The following is a 15161-nucleotide window of genomic DNA, read 5'->3' as shown; positions in this document are numbered from 1 at the left end:
AATTAAAGAAGACTTTAAAACAACACTATATCTTCATTTAGCATTATCTTATGGATAGTTCAGCATTCCTGTAGTCTTACACATATAAAAATAAAAGAAGGGAAACTTCAAAAGCACATTCTATATAATTGTTCCATTTTAGGTCCCTAGAGTGTTTTTCTATGTCATTTCAGCTACTGGCAGAGCCAACAAATGAAAAAGCCTTTTCTCACTGACAAGGCCATGCTTCATTCTAGGAAGAAAGCTACTGATAAAATGCAGATTGTTTCCAACATGAAGTCTATGGATCTTAATTTGAATGTGCTTCTTTGAGAGCTTGTGTGTGAGGCAGCAACTGGCAAGTGATGAAACAATTCCTCACTTGCCAATTTAAAAAAATCTCCTTGGCAATAGATGGATCGATGGATAGACAGATGGATGGATGGATGGATGGATGGATGGATAGATAGATAGAAGCTATCAAGAAAAAATGGTGAAACTGATAAGGGAAAGGGAGCTATGAAAGTTTTACTTCCAGGCTGACTGCCAGGTAACTTGAGCCAGATTTCCCCCAATATTACCTTCAAGCTTTTATTACATTAAAATAAAACCATTACCTTGGCTTTTATTGGCACAGTGTAATGTTCAGCTTCTGACTCAGCTTTGTCACCCACCTTGCAGTTCTATCAGTATTAACATTTCTCAGCATGGTACCAGTATTGTTGTAGTCTGACATTACAAAAAGCAAAGCAAAGCAAAGTACATATGGAGCCAAATGTTTATTCTTTTCAATACCTCATTATTCTGTCAAAAGCAAAAGAAATAAACAGTGTGCAATTCTTTTTCCTTGGCTACTGGGAAGACTGGGACTTTTAGAAAAGTTGAACTGAGTATAAAAAAAGCTCTTAGGATATAAGCAAGATTGGATACATTCATATGTTCACACTGTATATGCTCTCATTGTGAGGCTTGCTCTACTTGTATAATGCTGTTGCTGAAGACACCCCAAGACAGAAAATCCAAGCAAAGCCCCATTCTCACTGCAGTTGTACATTTACTGTGAACTATGATAATGGCATGCCAAAAGATACTCTTACTAGAATCAACTGTATAGATGACAGGTTGGGTTGACATAGCTACAGCTACAGAAATTCCAGACTTTTTCACCTTTTTGATTCTGCTCATCAGTGCTGGCTTCAGGCTCCTTGGACAAGACAACCTCATGTCCCTCCTTCCTCTGTGAGTCTGTCTTCCAGGCACTGTAGGCACTAGCTGCTGTGACTTCTCATCTTCCTTGGAACTGCTACTGCCTCCTAGCTAGTGACAGAGCCAGTGAGCTAGCGGACAGTGACATCTACTGTTTCTGCTCCTCACCGCTAGTGAGGTGAACAGGCAGGTTGCAGTGGTGAGGAAGAGCAACTTCACAGGGCAATTCTCAGTCAGCCCCTGCTGGGTTGTGGGCCTTTAGCAAGTGCCCAATCATGGCTGCTAAATTAGTCACATGTAGGTAGCAATGCGAGACACTCATGGCCATTTGAAGGGAAAGAAATAGGAACTAGGCTGTACATGTGCATATCAGCAGAATGTTTTTCATGACTGTAGAAAACGGGCTGCCACAAATATGAAAAGTGCTGCTTGCCACTATAGTGGAAGGTGTGTTTCGTTTTCTCTGTGTGATCATAGGTGTAAGAAAATTCTACAACAGCTGCTTGCACAAAGAAGAAAGAGATATATAAACTATCCCTTAGGAATCAAAGGTTGTTCTGCACAGCTTGCCAGAGATTGTCATGAGTGGAGTCTGTTTGTGAAGTGATCAGTGGATACATTGGATTGTCATTATTCTTATCTTCAGAACCATTTGTAGTCTACACTAAAAATGGATGCCTACTAATCACGTTTATATGCCAAAAGTAGAAAACACCATGCAGATTCTGATGTTATGGATATGAAAGCTTGAGTGAGTTCAAAGCATAGATGATATTCAAAAATAGGAGGCAAGATACACAGCCAAAAATACGAATAAAATAATTATCTAGGGTATAAGTACAGAAAAGTTATATGACTCTGACATATGCACTAAGTTACACAAGTTTGACTGCTGCTAGAACTTGTAGCCTTTTTGTTAACAGGTTGAGGAGAGGCCTGGTGCTGAACTAGAAACTCTACATCTGCCTCCTTGCCTCACAGAAATGGAATTAATCATTCAGATAGATCCACACTCTCTGATACTAATGGCTAATTTCATTTTCCTGTTCCTTTTTACTTTAATGGCTTTACTTTACTTTTACTCTTCTAAGTGAACATTATGAACTGCTCTCAACTGGAATGTGAAACCGGAAAGTGAACTGAAATGGACATTCCAGTAGTTAGAAATTGTGGTTGCCTTCCATATCCCTAAATAAATCCAACTTGCTTGGTAATTTAGGTTATTTGTAAATCAACTTATACGTACATGTCTGTAAGGGAGCAATGCTATGGCCCTTAGACATTGCCTAGGATTTGGGGATAGTAGCTCTGACCCATCTCACCTGCTGCCTCTCAGTTGGTGAGGAAAGTAGTACCTTGGCTACCTCTGAGGTCAAGCTCAAAAATGGCCCTTCACCAAGGAATATAGCAGGCATTGTGAGGGCAGGAAAGAGGCCAGGGGAGGCCAGGATATGAGCCACCTTCCCTCCACCTCCAAAAATGTTGTTGCTAGAAACAGCCACCTGGGAAAATGCAGAGCAGGAGGATGGAGACAAAGACCACCTTTCTCACTCCTACCACTTTGTCTTGGATGCACATGAGTCTCTAAGATTGCACCCTAAAACATTTTGTTACATGCAACATGGAAAAATGAACAAACCCACAGTGTAGTTGAGGCGATATGGCGTGCAAATGAGTTCTGGAGAAGAAAGTTTATTTTGAGGAAGATCCAACCCTCCTACTTGCAGGTTCATGAGCAAGTCACTGTTTTATGCTTGAATTCAGAACCCATAAAATACTTAACATTATATGGGAATGGGAAGAGCCCAAGGCTTGTGCTGAAACCAATGAACACAACAACAAAAAAGTTAAGATACAAATTGTGCACAATTAAAATGAGTTACAGCAGAATGGTGTGGCCTCTAGACAGCCGTATGACTTTTCAGATGCCCAGCTAGGAGCATGGAAAATCACAATGACCTCATAGCTGGACATCCATGCTCAGACCTCCCTCCTCTCCTTACAGCCAGCATGGAAAGAGCCATGTAGCTGCTTCTCTGAGGTCAAAAAGGTGACTTTGGCAAAGGGGTTTGGTGTACTTTGCAAGGGAAGAAGGGGAGAGGACTGGCACCCATCTCTGGGACATAAGCAGAAGGTGTCCTTAGCTGGAACACAAGTTCTTGATAAGACATAACAGACACAGAGGCAAAGGCAGAGGCAAAGTCAGGAGCAGGCAAGGCTCAGATACTGGCACAGTGTGGCTGGGCTGGAGGCAAAGGCAGAGTCAGCAACAAGCAAGGCTTGAAGGAACAGGCAGGAGTCAAAGCAATACTGAAGATGTTGCAGGGCTGTGGACAATGGTCCACGAAGCAGCCACCACTTTGTAGACACTCACGTTGTTGTAGCAGACTAGGCAGGACTGAGGAACCTGTAATGAACCCTCCTGTGCTTGAGTAGTCTAATTGAAGTGTGCACAAATACCATGTTGCAATTTCCCTTTCTCTGTGGTGAGTGGCTTTGGCTGTGTCTGGTCCCATGCTGCATCCATCACAATGCAAGTTGAAGGAGGCAGCATTGTGTATTGATCCAGAAGAGACAAACTTAGTGCTGTGCCAAAATCTGTCCTCCAGTCTGCTGAAACTATATATGTGTGATGAATCAGGCAATATTTTCAAAAAGCCACTCAGGGCATTTCTGATGATGTCTCAGTTTTCTTGCCAAATCAAGGACAGTTCTTGGCCCCTCCATGGGAACAGAGACACAGGTTTTCCCTGCTGCAATTCTAACCATAAACCGAATCCTAAGAGCAACATAAAATTCCTGTACATACAAAGGCAACACTCAACATGCTTTGGTTGACCACTCATTTTGTTGGCCAAATTAGGATATGTCCAGGCACCTGGACATGCACAGGAATCTACATTTTTCTAACCCATACATTTTCTGAAACTAAACCTCAAATGTAACATGTGGATATTGCTCAGAAAGAATTTCAAAAGGCAGAATTCAGGGCAGCTGCTTCTGACTGCTGACTGCTCATTCTTTCTCTCAAATCTAGTATATTTCTAGGCCCTCAGGCATGAAGAGAGAATCAGGTTTTCCCAACCTGAACTGGAAACCTAATCTGAACTATAAGCATAACTCTACACATTTAGACAACACGGACAAAGGTGACGCTCAGTTTCTGCTTACTTTGCTTAACCAGTAGAAATTAGTTCAAAGCTCCTGGACCTGAACAGTGACTTACATTTTCCTAACCTCAGCCCTTTCTTAAACTTTAAACCAGCCTTAACATCCAAATATAATTAGTATATTTTCAGGAAAAGATCCAAAAGGCAGAAGTCAGGGTATTCTTCATGACTGCTGACTGTTTGCTGAGTAGAGCCACTTACAGGCCTCTGAACAGGCACAAGCCCCTGGTTGTCTCTACTATAACTCTTACCTGAAGCTTAACCCCAACCCTAGGCTCAATTCTTACACATTCAGACAAGATGTGCATAAACCACAATCAGGGTACTTGTCGTGCAGCTGGCACTCCTTCCCAATGAAAACAATGAACCCAGCTGTTGTTGCTAAAATCTTTATTCTACGTGATATTGCCAATTACAGCCACAGGAAACGATGATGATGACGACGACAATGATGAAGATGGCAAAATTGTCCTCTCTTTCTGAGTGAGATCAGTTCACGGAATGCTTTTGACTCGCCTGGGCCGCCCCTCAATGGGCAGGTCTGACAAACTTCTTTCCCTCTGTCTTTCCAACTCTCTTGTCTCCAATTGCCCTAGTTTGCACATGCGTCTGTGAGAGCACGCACGTTCCCAAGGCGGTTATCATCAGGCTCCTCAACCGTTCGCTTGACAACCGCCCAACTGCTGTTCGCTATCAGTTTCTCCCTGAATCCTACTCCCATCTGCACCCTCTTCTCTTTGAAGAGCTTCGGCAGGGAGGGGACTGGGCATTTGTACCACTGACAGCAGATATACATCTTCCTGCAACGAAGACTGGTTCCCACAGGAAGTCTCCTTCTCCTACACGTGTGCCAAAGACTCCTCTGAGTCAGCATGCATGAAAGTGCTTTTGTTGATGAGTCAATCTTTTCCCCCAATTACTGCTATTTCCAGGGCCCTGAACATGTACAAGGATTAAGGTTTTTCCAACAGGAACCCTAACAGGAAGCTGAAGCCCTACCTTAACACTCGTGCTGGTGTAAACTCACTGCAGTGCAAGCTGGTATCCCACACTCTTCCATTTGTAGGAAACACCGCCAATTCCACCTTATTTTTTTCAAACTGCTAAGTAATATTCACAAATTAGAACTAGAGAACCATGTGGCTCCAGTGCAATTTGTGCAGAAACAGCAAATTCAGGCAAATCATAATTTACACATACTGGGATTTTATGGAAATTAAACCAATTCCACACAAACTGTGTTAGAACATAGTTTTCAGGTGTTTATTTTTGCAAATGTGATTAGCGATTTAAAATGTGCATGAATTGTGATCCATTGTAGAGATGGAAGTCTGTGAGCATTCCTCTCCCCCATGCAACTTGGCTCACTTTGACTGAAAGTGAACAAGAAAACTCAAGTCAAGCTCAAGTGAGGCAAGTTTCCCTGATTTCATGCACTCCTGCCTGGAAGTTTTCTTCTCCCACAAAAGAGTTTTCCATTGTTCTGCCCCTTTGGAAGGTGTTTTATAATTTATTTTTGGTGGTGTTTTTAGTTCACCTAAGCACTGTGAGATAGTGGAGTGTGCTGTTTATATGCTTTCTTCCATTGGTCTTTAGGCTTCCAGACTTCCTGTTCCTGTGATCTGATGGTCTTCTTCTGGCTTCTAATGGAAGTGGGGGAAGCTAAGGAGACTACATGTCACTGGAGATATTGCACCAAGAAAAACAGGGCACTTGCTCACATTCCTTGGATGCCTCCCAAGTAAGATAAAGCATAGAAAGACCCAAACCAACCAATGAGAAGTTCTCCAAAATTTTCTTCACCATTGATCTTTTAAAGCAATTTCTTTTAAGTTAAATGAATGAGAATGGTTGCAATAAATATGAGAGAAATTTTCAACACAGCAGAATTACACAGGATTTTCTTTGAATGCCACCCATGTTTTTGTACTGTTTTGGAAAGTAAAAAGAAACTGATATGTAGTATTTGAAGGATGAGGGAAGTGATATGTTACTTAATGTGGAACGCTTAGTAAAAGAGAAAGTATAGCCTTTTACATATTACATACCACATTCTTATCTCTCTTGTACCCTCCAACAGATCACACTCAGTAGAAAATGCACCCCATCAATCATTCTATATCTATCCCAGCAGTTTTATTTCGTACTTCGCTTTCTTGCTTTTCAACACCATGTGTGCACCACACTTTCCTTCTGTGAGCAATACAAACCAGGGAGCAGCTGTATCTTAACAAGTAACGCTCAGTAAATCTCATTCACACATATAAAGTCAGCTCCAAACAAAACTCATTTCACAGATGAGCTCTGCTCTCTGTGTTCAGCTGGGAAGGTAAAGAAACAGAGAACCCTGCTTGTCCTGAGGATGCTCAAGTTTATCGTTGGCCCTTAAAATTTTATAGGACTATATATGCTGCTGTGTCAATTACATAACAGACAATGGTCTGTTTAATAGAGTGTAGACTGTATTTGTGGCCCAAGTTTCTCATGTGACTACTGGAGCTTAGTTGCTAAAACAAATGGAACCCACAAGAACCATAAGGATGACATATTTCTATTTCAGGGCACAGAATTTTAAAGTTTGTAGATGCTTAATATCCTACAATTGAAAGAATCCATCGGTCCAAATTTGATGTAGGAGAAGCATATTTTCCTGTAGCAGGAAAATAATTAGAAGAGTCTAGGCAAAAAAGACTAAAACTAAAACGGGGAGTCTTATTAAACAACCTTTAAACCCTGCTTAACTTTTAATTTGAAGGGGTAGACTGCCATCAAAACAAACCGGATAAGATAAATTATTATAAGTAGGATAAGATAGGATAAGATAAATATCTATTCTAAAGGTAGCACATGAAACATTTTAAGGCTACAAGGTAAGTATGCATATTAGAAGGTAACCTCCTTTGAACTAAGTGTGAATTACCTCAGACTAAACATGCATAGGAGCATAGAAAAGAGCTACGTACTTCCTGTTTTCAACATGAAACTATTTATCTTATGGAATCAATGGAACTTATTCCTGAACATTGAATGGATCATGCCCTTAATGAAGCATTGACAGAGAAGTCTGGAACAGTGTTATAAATGTTAATTTGTAGTAATAGGGTATTTGTCTGGCAGTTAGCTGCAGGCATTTGACTGAATAGAAATGAAATTAATAACACTAACAATCAGGACACTTCTGACTGAATCAAGATCTTCCATATTAAGCATAGTTTGAGCCATTTAGTACTAGGAAGTTAAGGTGTTCTAAAATATTTCACACTGACCTGTAAGTAGCGTGTTGCTTGAAGGATTAGATTCATTAATTAATGTATTCATTAAAAGCCATCCACCAGTCTCTGAGTGATCCTGTAAAGAGAATTTGGTAGGCCAATCACAAATACAATTATTAAAGCCTTAAAATATTTGATACTCTACCTATGACTGTTCAATCTTGCTGAACTTTTATTTCCAGTGAAAGTGAGAGAGTAATGATCAGTAACTTCTGGTGGAACAGGGAAATCTTGACTTACAGGTATTTCTTCTTAGACTTACTGTTACTGGATTTTTCTCCCTTATTTCTTTTTTTTAAAACTTCAGTACAAGTCAGGATAAAAACCACATCAAAAGCTAGAAAATGTGGCTCATTCCTTGTACTTCTGAACTAGGCTGGAATAATTCTGGGGGAATGATGGCATGTCCTATAGCAGCACTGAAGGCATCTGCAAGAAAGTCAAATGAGTTCAGATTTCTATGAATGTCTGCAGCAGACTGGCTTTTCCTAAGCCTTGCAGATTCCACTGACTTGTGGACTGTATTTTAAAAACCTTTTGGGAGGATATGCACAAATATGCGCTTGCAAAGTGAGCATATGCAAAGAGGAACAACATTCTCATACAAGCTCAAAAAAAATTGAATACTGCCAATAAGCAAATAACAAAATGAAAAATACCTGCCAATCTGCAAAACATGGATCATTGAAGTATTTAACACATTCCCTAAAGTGATCTAGTTACCTGGTTCCTGCTGTTCGAATGGAAGTGGCAGACAAGGAAGCAGGTTCCTCTATTTTCACCTCTATTTATTCTAGTTCCTGCATTGGTACCAGTGCCACAAACATACAAATATACAATGCTATTCAATGTGATTTGTGATCAGCAAGCAGAACTATTTTCTGATTTCGGAAGGAAATGGATTGATTTTCCAAGCATAGCTACAAATTGAACAGGCTGGGACACCATTTTGTTGGCATGGTGTGTATGTTTGAGAGGGAAAAGCACTAAATATGAACACTAAATATCTCAGATATGTTGGCCCCCAATTTGAACTGGTCAAATCTCCCTTTTTGTTGTGCATGAGAATCCTGTCAAATTTCTGGCACGCTCATGGGAAGCTCTCTGTGCTGGTTGTACTGATGCGTCAGATTCCTCACCAGTCGAGGAAGAGACTGTTTTTGAAATGGGTTGGATTCTGAGGCCTGGACACACCAGGAAGAACAGAAGCGTATACCAAATTGCACTTGAATTTGACCTGTGGGAAAATCTTCTGGTCTCAAACATATATACAGTCAGCATTGAGCCTGGAACATGGGGAACTGATCTCAATTCCTGTCAAATTTAGCTGGAGGCTCAACAGGGCCCTTTTTCCAAGGAGGAGCAGGTGGTAGAGGAGTGAATGCTGGTTTCATAAGCTGTGCTTCTCCCTCCCAGTAGTAATAGTCTCACCGGCATTTCTTTGCCAAACATCATTACTGTACATGAAAGTCTCTGAGCATACACAATTGCTGAACCTTCTCTGGCATTCTTCAGCCAAAGCTTTCCTTATGAATGCTCCTGTGTCTGCCCCTGTGGGGAGGAGTGCTGTGGAATTGGGTGCACCTGTGCTCTTCCCCGGGACCCACCTTATGACAGTGATGACAGACTATCAGGTCCACCTTCTCAGGAGGTGGGAGTTCTCCATCTGATTGACTCCCCATCCCCAAATCTCCTCCCTCAAGAAGATTTTCTCTTTTCCATCCCCACAGAGGAGCTGACTCGGTCTCTTGACTGCCTTAGAACTAATATCTCCCATAGCAGGCACAGGCGAATACCCAGGGCCTTAGCAGCTGGAACTGAGTCTGTTTCCGCCATCATCTCATTCTCAGAGTGTGATCTGTCAGTCCTGCCAGAATAGATGACCTCCCCTTCACACTTCTCATCTTGAATTCTGAGCTGTCAATCCTCCAAAATGGTTATCCTCTTGTGGGTGACCAAGGTTTGCCAGAGCGTGTGCACAGGACAGAAGGAGCGTTTGCCACTTGCAACCGAGCAACTTCGTCATATAGTCCCTGGACCTCTGCTGTGATTGCTGGGCACCTGCTGCTTCTCTTCCATGCTCCAATCTCAGGAAGCACTGACAGAATGTCAGCCATCACAGGAGGGAGAAGAGTGGTGAGAAAGGGTTCAAGCTGCTGCGATCCATGTTTCTCCCTCCAACAATATCAGCCTCACCAGCATTTCTTTGCTTAGTGATCTTTCTTGTTACCCAAGAGTCTCTGGGCATACACCAAATGGAGTGTTGCACCCTTCTACCATTCATTTCCTAAAGCTCTCTTTATGAGCACTCCTGTGGATCAACCCTGAAGAAGGTGTGCTGTGAAAAGGGGCATGTTTCCACTCCTCCCATTGCATCTGCAGTCCTTGAACCACAGTTGGAGTCTGAACCATTTCAAAACAGTCTCATCCTCAAAATCAGAATATGAATCTTCATTAGAACCAGCCCAAGAAACCTCCCATGAGCATGCCTGAAGTTTGACAGGATGCTCACGCATGACACTTTTCTATTTTCTCTCTGTTGAATTGAGGGTTATACTTCAACTCCATGATTTTCAGTTAGACGTCTTGGAGCTTTCGTGCAAGTCTTGTAATCTCCAGGTGTAACACTGATACTCTGCGCAGCTGTTACAACCGACGCTCTACAAATCAGCCTTCTTCAGCTGAGCAGGCTATAATTTGTAGTGGAAAAACATGAGTTTGAAGTCCCACAATCCCCAGCTGGAATGAGCAGAGATCTGTGTGAGCTGATTTGTGTGTTCATTTGGAGTACTCAAAATAGCCCAACTTATTTTTGGATCAGCAAGTGATAGCAAGATTCATTTTTGATCACAACATTTCTAGGGACAAATGGGTTTAAATATCTACACAGAAGGATTAAAGGATTTTGTTCTGTCTGCTTTTCAAGGTAAACTAACCTGATCCTTACATCCCAGCCTAATGTGTGGCATAGAAAGGAGTTATCCTTCAGCTATTGCAAAGCAGGGGAAATATGAGCCCTTAGGGGCCTGTCCTCAGACTATTTTATTTCAGAATCCTTCCCTCTCTCCCTGATGGTTGCTGGTTTTGGGGCCAAGTAGGAATGTTGTCTCATCCAGATTGGCTGTGAAAACTGAATTTCACCTGCACTGTATGCAGGATAAGGGTTTGTTTTGTCATTTTAATTAGTGATTTTGTTGATTCAGTTACATTTTATCCGGTAGGTACAAGAATTTCCAGTGATGTGAGCATCCAATGGCATCTCTAACAATGCCTGAAGTTCTCTGGTCAGAGTTTGAGGCCAAGTGTGAAGATCACCTCTGAGCCTAACTTATCTCACTTGAAGTTTTTTAGCCCTGGAAGGGGTGACAAGGAAAGGCCTCCCAACACCATGATGGTGTAGAACTGGGCAGTGGCAATACTATAGGCATTACCCATCAGGGCTTGGACGTTTCTCCCCAAATTTCCGCAGCCCAGGACAGGTATAGTTAGAAGCCCATACTGGTTTCCTTTTATACTGATTTGTTTTTAAACAAATGTGGCCCAAACTTATACCAACTGCATATGTCTCTTGATTCCTTATTGCCATGTGCCTTTCATTCACAAAAGACTGAGCCATCCCTACTGTAAAATAAGGAAGACACTACTTGTTCCCCCTGGCTGTTCCATTATGCCTGAGCACCCACATGTTATGGAACAGGTATAGGAGTTACATCATATATCATTGTTATATTGGTATCTCAGTGAAATTGCAAGTCATGGGTAGTTCGGATGAGGGAATCCTATTAGAAAAGGGTGAAGATTCATCTACAGGATCCATGATTACACCTGCCTGAGAAAGGCAACTGCTTACATAGCTGTAGGAACTACTTTAGAGTTGAAAACAAGATTCCACCCATGTGCAGAGCATTATAAATCAATTAGCTTGGAGGAAGAAGGCATAGATGATTGGAACAGAGTAGGGCGGGAGAGACAGCATCCAAACCACAGAGCCAGTGCAGTGGTTAAGAGTGTGGGACTAACCCTCAGGTGTGGTGGGTTCCAGTCCTCACTCAACCATGATGTCCTCCAGGTGACTTTGAGTGAAAGCTACTTCACAATGTTTTTGTGAGGATCAGATGGAGAGATGGAGAATTACATAAGCCACCTTGAGTTCCTTGAAAGGAAAAAAGGTGGGATATAAATATGATTAATTAATAATAAATACGTAAATAACACTGTTGTCTAGACAATACACCACTGGAGGATATCAGAGGCCCCTGCCCCCCAAAAAGCAGATAAAAACTTTACAGGGAGGTGGTGGGAGTTATTATCTTGGAATAATATAGATGGTCATATTGCAATCAGTTGCTAGGGAGTGTTTATGGATGAGGGCTTTGGGAGGTGGTATACAGCACAATCAGTTATCTGGCAAACAAGTTTGTCCATGGAAACAAGTGAAGCAATAATTTTTCATTTCTTTTGCAACAGACCCACTAGCAGATTGCCTTGAGGGATGCAGGAAGTAGCATGTCAGTTTAGACCAGGGGTCTCAAACTCAACTTACCTGGGGGCCGCTGGAAGTAGAGTCTGGGTGAGGCTGGGCCGCATCAAGTATTCCACCAGTGTGGTGGTGGTGGGCCTCTCAGCCCGCGGCCGGCCTGGGCGCTGCCGGCGCTTTGAAGGCTGCAGGGCCCCTCCCCCCTGCCGGCAATTGGCCCACAGGCCGCGAGTTTGAGACCCCTGGTTTAGACTAAATGCTAGGCCATGGAGGCTTAAGCAAAGCCTACAACAACCCTTGGCTTATTGAGGTAACTTCAGAGCCTCAAATTTCAGAGCTTCAAATAAGGCACGCTGTGAGAAGCACACTGACTTTGAACAATACACGAAAACATCTTATGGCTGGCTGGGAAATATTGGGAAATGGAAGATTTTTTTCACTATCTAAAGATCATAGAATAGTAGAGTTGGAAGGAGCCAGACGGCCACCAAGTCCAACCATCAGTTCACTGCAGGACAACTTAAACAACCCCCCCCCACCCAGATGACTCTCCAGTTGCATCTTGAATACCTCTAGTGTGGGAGAGCCTACAAACTCCCTAGGTAATTGGTTCCATCTTTGTATTGCTACAGCAGTCATTTTTCCCCTCATATCTAGCCAGAAAAAAATCCTGTAACTTGAGCTCATTATTCAATGTGCTGCACTATGGAAGCATCTTGTCCTCTCCTCTCCTCTCTATTAGGCTAAACATGCCCAGTTCTTTCAATCTCTCCTCCTAGAGCTTTGATGCCAGTCCTTGTTGCCCTTCTCTGAACCCCTTCCAGCTTGTTTACATCTTTCTTTAACTGTGGTGCCCAGAACTGGACACAGTACTCCAGATGAGGCCTAAACAGTGCTGAATAAAGGGAACTAGTACTACATGGAATTTGCAAGCAATACTTCTGTTAATGCAGCACAAAGTAGCATTTGCTCTTTTTGCAGTCACATCACATTGTTGACTTATATTCAGTTTGTGATCTACAACAATTCCTAGATTCTTTTCACTTGCAGTAGCATTGAGCCAAGTATTCCCCATTTTGTAATTATACATTTGGTTTCATTTTCCTAGGTACAGAACTTGGTCCTATTTAATTTCTTTCTGCTGTTTTTAGCCCAGTGCTCCAACCTATCAAGATCACCTTGAATCTTCTTTCCATCTTATTTATTTATTTAGAATATTTATATGCCGTCCTTTCACAGAGCCTCAGGACGGCTTACATAAATAAATAAGAAGAGTAGAATAAAACATAATACAAATAAATTCCAGATCCACCCTAGCTGCAGGTTAAAACATATATAGCTAATATTAAAAGTTATTAAAATATTGTTGAAATAAAAAGGTCTTGGCCTGGTGTTGAAAAACAAATAACGATGGTGCCAAGCAGACCTCTCTGAGGAGCGCATTCCATAGGCGGGGCGCCACCACAGAGAAAGCCCTCCTCTGGGTACTTTGCCTCCTAATGTCTTTCATGGAGAGTTCCCGGAGGAGGGCCTCTGCTGCCGATCTCAGGGTGCCGGAGGGCAAATACGGAAAAAGGCGTTCCTTTAGGTCTTCCAGTATATTAGCTATCCCACCCAATTTTGTGTTATCTCCAAATCCAATAATCATTCCCTGAACTTCCTTATCCAATTCATTAATGAAAATGTTGAAGAGCACTGGACCGAGGACTGAACCCCAGTTTCATAAGGTGCCACTAATGAACACTCTTTCAGTCTGATTCTGTAGCCAACTGTGGATCCACCTGTGTTCCTTTTTTCCCTTGCTCCATTTATATTAATCCAGATGCTCTTGATATGGCTACTAAGGGCATCCTCTTGCATTTCTGTGCAGAGATATGTATCTTTAACATAGTGTGACCCCACCTTCTTTCTGTTCCTTCTTGAACAGGTTATGTTATATATTATTTATTTATTTATTCTCTTATACTCTTACTACCCATTGAAAGCCCTCTAAGCAGATTAGAATCCATAAAACATATACAAATTAAAACAGTATATACAGACAACAATAAAACAAAAGAATGCCCAGCTGAAGGCACATCAATTTAAAACTATTCATATTAACTGTGACTTACAAATTACCTGAATAAAATCAAACATTAAAATGCCTAGAGAATAAAACTGCTTTCACACAGTGCCAAAAAGAACTTAGTGAAGGCACAGCAGGCAAACTTCTTTTGGGAGCCTGTTCTACAAATGGGGTGCAACTGTTGAAAAGGCCCCTCTTCCTATTAGCCATCCTCCTTACTGCCTTGGATGTTACATTATGTCCTTTTGCCCTTCAGTTGTTGAATTCCAGTCATGGGAGTCATGACTTGGTGGAGTTTCAGTTATATCTATCAGGTCTCATTCACTCTCCTGTGTTAAGATTTCAGATTCATGCTCTTTGTTTCCCATACTCCAGACATTACGAGAGGTAATATATCGGCAGCAAAGACCATGTGTTTTATACTCAAGCTTTCTTCCTATATTTTTTGGAAGACCATTATTGGGAACTGTTAAAGCTGCTCCCTCTCCTGGTGTCCTTTGCCCTCTCATGTAGGATTCAATTTAAAGCTCTCCTGATAAACCTTTTCATGCTGCAGTCAAACACCTTCTTTCCAGTCCTTGTAAGTTTCAACCCATCCCTTGCCAGAAGTCCATCTTCCAGGAATTGTATCCCATAGTCACACAATCCAGATTTTTCATGTCAACACCACCTTTGTAGCTAGAAAGGTGGCTTGGATTATTCACTTGGATTATTCACTTGAATTAATTTTCTTTCCCTTTGTAGTCCTATTTCAAGAACTTGAAGGACTGAAGACAAAACTATCTGGGCCCCTAAGTTCTTGACTTTCCTCCCTAAAGCTTCAAAGTCTGACGTGATTTCTTCAAAGCTCCATTTGGCAGAGTCGTTTATTCCCACATGTATAGGAAGGAAGGGATACCTGTCATTGGGCAGTATGAGCCTTGGCAATCTTTCAGTTATATCTCTCATCTGTGCTCCAGGGAGAAAGCTTAGCTCATGAGTCCATGGGT

Source organism: Varanus komodoensis, unplaced genomic scaffold, assembly GCF_004798865.1.
Source record: "Varanus komodoensis strain SLA01 unplaced genomic scaffold, ASM479886v1 scaffold24, whole genome shotgun sequence".
NCBI lineage: Eukaryota > Metazoa > Chordata > Lepidosauria > Squamata > Varanidae > Varanus > Varanus komodoensis.
This window is presented reverse-complemented; position numbering follows the sequence as displayed.